This window comes from Coregonus clupeaformis, chromosome 24, assembly GCF_020615455.1.
Source record: "Coregonus clupeaformis isolate EN_2021a chromosome 24, ASM2061545v1, whole genome shotgun sequence".
Lineage (NCBI taxonomy): Eukaryota > Metazoa > Chordata > Actinopteri > Salmoniformes > Salmonidae > Coregonus > Coregonus clupeaformis.
Window position 1 is genome coordinate 23,017,674 of NC_059215.1, and position 4,414 is coordinate 23,022,087.

At 40.2% G+C, this 4,414-nt stretch overlaps 1 long non-coding RNA gene across 1 annotated transcript; it reads left to right on the forward strand.

Moving 5' to 3' along the window:
* Nucleotides 1-1,830: 1,830 nt before the first annotated feature.
* On the forward strand, nt 1,831-2,470 carry LOC121537511. The gene is made up of 3 exons (XR_005995089.1): nt 1,831-1,880; nt 2,035-2,202; nt 2,418-2,470. It is a non-coding gene; the product is annotated as an uncharacterized LOC121537511 (long non-coding RNA).
* Nucleotides 2,471-4,414: the final 1,944 nt, after the last annotated feature.

Here is a 4,414-nt window from a genome sequence, read left to right on the forward strand (position 1 = left end):
GGAGGGAGTTGAAAGTCCGTGTTGCCCAGCGACAGCCCCAAAACATCACTGCTCTAGAGGAGATCTGCATGGAGGAATGGGCCAAAATACCAGCAACAGTGTGTGAAAACCTTGTGAAGACTTACAGAAAACGTTTGACCTTTGTCATTGCCAACAAAGGGTATATAACAAAGTATTGAGAAACTTTTGTTATTGACCAAATACTTATTTTCCACCATAATTTGCAAATAAATTCATCAATTCAAATTCATTAGTCTCCTGAGTGGCGCAGTGGTCTAAGGCACTGCATCGCAGTGTTAGCTGTGCCACTAGAGATCCTGGTTCGAATCCAGCCTCTGTCGTAGCCGGCCGTGACCGGGAGACCCATGGGGCGGCGCACAATTGGCCCAGGGTAGGGGAGGGAATGGCCGGCAGGGATGTAGCTCAGTTGGTAGAGCATTGCGTTTGCAACGCCAGGGTTGTGGGTTCGATTCCCACGGGGGCCAGTATGAAAAATATAATGTATGCACTAACTGTAAGTTGCTCTGGATAAGAGTGTCTACTAAATGACTAAAATTTTAATGTAATTAAAAATCCTACGATGTGATTTTCTGGATTTCTTTTTCTCATTTTGTCTGTCATAGTTGACATGTACCTATGATGAAAATTACAGGCCTCTCTCATCTTTTTAAGTGGGAGAACTTGCACAATTGGTGGCTGACTAAATACTTTTTCCCCCCACTGTATAATATACTGTGGAACCCAGGTCTCAGATTTTTCTTTCAAACACTGTCACTTTGGCATGGAGGTATAAAGCATTATGAATGCTGAACACGTTGGAGGTTGTCATTAATGATTATAAACATTTAGAAAGCCTTATAAATGCACTATACTGTCTGTGTGCTGATGTGTTTTTAACCTCCAAATCTCTTCATTTATTAAAGTGATGGCAGCTGAAGCCCCACAAAACATGATCCTTCGTGTCATCGAGGCAGACCGTGTTAGAAAATTAAAACTCAGCTCCCGTCCAGCCTCTGTTGATGCAGTGATTGAGATTTTAAAAGAACAACTGGAATTGGACTGTGACTTCAGTTTGCAATACGAAGATCCAGACTTTGATGGAAAACTCACTTGCCTTGTTGACATCGAGGAGTTACCACAAAAAGCCTGTGTTCATATTTCAGTTAGACAGGATTCCAGTTCTCTTGCATCAACTGATACCCTTTCAGATGTGTCATCCCCAGAACGTCTGAGCAGATGGCCTCCAGGTCCTTTTCAAATTCCCACATTTGCATTTGACGTTGAGCTGACACTTAGAGATGGGAATGCTGAATTTGAAAAGAATGAAAGACCTCTTCAGTTGTCAAGGGACCAAAAGCACAATATTTTAGACAAACTGGCATCTACCATATATGGTTTTAAGGCTTACCCCAGTGATAAAGAGATAGCAATGGTGGCTGAAGCTCTTGTGAGGAAACACCCCTGTTTAAAAGAAGCAGGATCTGACAATGGATGGAATGGCTGAAAGAACAGCATCAAGTTTAAAATGGGCAATTACAGGACCAAGATGAGAAGGGCTGGATGTCAGGAGGTCGCTGTAAATGCTGGGAAAAGAAGCCCGAAAAAACCCTGAGAATGAACCTTCACACTCCAACATCAAAAGGCCTAAGCGTGCAGAGGTAAACTTTCTGCCTAACTTTCCTCAAGGAGAGGATCCCTCAAGTCTTGACCTTTTGAGGCAGGCTATTGTTGAGGAAGTAAAGAAGACTGAGAGAAACCTACCCCTTATTAGTAAGATGATGCAGAACACGTTTGCCTTGCGACGACAGACTATTGTAATGTCCTGGCCACCGGTGAAAGAGCTAATGGACCTCTGGCCTGCTCTTCATATGCAGTCTGAGGTAAAATCATCATCAATTTAATAAATAAATTCATTTTGTAGGTTATTTTTTCTGATTTTATCTTTGCTACTGTATGTCACATTGTGTGTAATGTTGCCTAATTTCATTCATCATAAAATAAATAATTGCTGTTACTGTCCTTTCCTCAATGGAGGTATATGCAGAGTTCCAACGGATAACTAACCAGAACCTACCTAACACTTTCTATGCCGAGCTTGATCGCCACACTCCTCGTTTGATGGCCTTATTTAGACAGAAAGCTTCCAAAACTGGAAAGACTGCAGATGCTTTGGCAAACATTTTCAAAGTCCATGATACACAGGTGATTATACATTTCACAGGTAGAGTCTTAGTGTAATGTTGGGAGTTTAATGCTTCAAATAAGATTTTGAATTCCACAATTGCACCTGTCAGCAGGTTATTAGTGGATTTATGTGCAGATATAGGTAATTAATTAATTAATTAATAATTAGTTGGGACTGTTTGTCATTGGGTTTGATTAGTAAACTTGTCACAACACTATTTTAATCTTCTTAGGAATTACATGATGTCCACACAAGGCGTACCACTGTTCTCCATGCCCTTCCTGTTTAACTACTAGAGGAAGTCTCTGGATTTTTCAGAACATGTGTGGTAAGTCCCAGTAAAGAGATATCAGGCCTATTGTACTGTAAATTAACAAATTCATATCTTCATTTAATTTCCAACGCACTAGAATTTCTGTATATGTACCAGTGTTTCAACTACAAACCTCTGGCAAGATGTTTATAAGTGTGAAGTGTCATTTTGAGCCCATTACGGCATCAAAAAAAACAACTGCAAAGAAAATCAAGTAGCCGTCATTAGCCTCAAAGTGGAACACATAAAAGTAATCACACTTTCTCCGCAACGAGAGCACAACGCAGCAGAATGAACAGGAGTCTTTCAGACTTGTGTATTTATTGTTATTTATATGACATCCAACTAGGGGTGGAACGGTACACAGAAGTCACAGTTCGGTTCATACCTCGGTTCAGACATCACGGTTCGGTTTGGTACAATGGAGGGGAAAGCAAAACAAAAATGCATAAGGCAATTTTTTTTATTGTGCATGTCTCAGGCTGTCCACTGAGCTAGCTGTAACAGCTTGAAGTGTATAAAGTAAGATGTAAACAGTAAAGCAGGGCTACAGATTAGGTGTCCCTAAAGAACCGCGTGTCTAACAGTAGTTCCGCATTACATTAATTAATTTGCACTCAAGTTTTATTTATTTTTATACCGTGTATTCTCCGTGTAAATTCATGTACCGTACCGAGACGCCCGTACCGTTTCGGTTCAATACAAATACATGTACCGTTCCACCCCTACATCCAACTATAATCAAAATTGCCACAGCCATAGCTTCAGTAAATGTGATTAGTATATGATCTCCCTTTCATTTTTTAAAGGATGATATGGATGAGCCAGACCTGGGGGATGCATCAGTGGTCCTCCTTACAACAGTCAGTGATGATGCCACAAGCCCAGTTCACTACCACCCAGTGAGAGTCTCTGTCGTCCTAGAGGGTGATGTGGTTGTCAATCTCCCCAGGCTTGCTGATGCCTTCCTGGCGGGCGGCAGGTAGCTTAGTGGTTAAGAGCGTTGTGCCAGTAACCGAAAGGGCGCTGGTTCTAATCCCCAAGCCGACTAGGTGAAAAATCTGTCGATGTGCCCTTGAGCAAGGCACTTAACCCTAATTGCTCCTGTAAGTTGCTCTGGATAAGAGCGTCTGCTAAATGACTAAAATGTAATGTTCGGTCTGATTTATGCACTACATCTCAGCTATCCCAAGGGACTGACAAACACTTTTGAGTTCACACAGAAAATCTTACTTGGTCTTGATGACTCTAAACTGTCACCCAAGCTGCAGACTCTTAAAAATGAGCTGATGTTGTATGTGTAACTGAAGATCCAAAAAGGAGTGGTGGATTCTGATGGCTCACTCTGTTAGAGCATAGTCCACAATGAGAATATGTCATGTCAGGTCCATGTTGAATACTGTTCAACTGTTGATGTTAAAGTTGCTGCTCTACTCAACTGGTTTTCAGCCAAATGGAACAAAGTACACACTGTCTTTGTACTTGTTAATGTACATTTTATTGTTGTTAAACTGAAATGCAGGGTTGAATTAAGTGTTTATATATGGAGGATATTTTTATTCATAATTCAAATTGAAAGTCCAAAGAGAAAACGAAGCGAGATCAAATTAAAAATATTATTATTTTACTACACTACTAGGAAAAATCATGCCATAATTAAATTTAAAAAGTCACATTTAAAATGCAAAGCTTCAACTGTCAGCTGGAAGTAGTTTCAGACCCTCCCACCAGCCGTTGGGCCACGCATCCTCGTTTAAATTGACACCTGTCACTTCTAAATGAAAATCTTAATGTTAAATCTAAATCTAAAAGGTGAATCTTAAAATGTCAATGTCAAATGTAAAACGTAAAATTCAAAAGATAAAATGTCAAATTGAAAATTATAAAGGGGAAAGGCTAAAATAAAAAATTATATT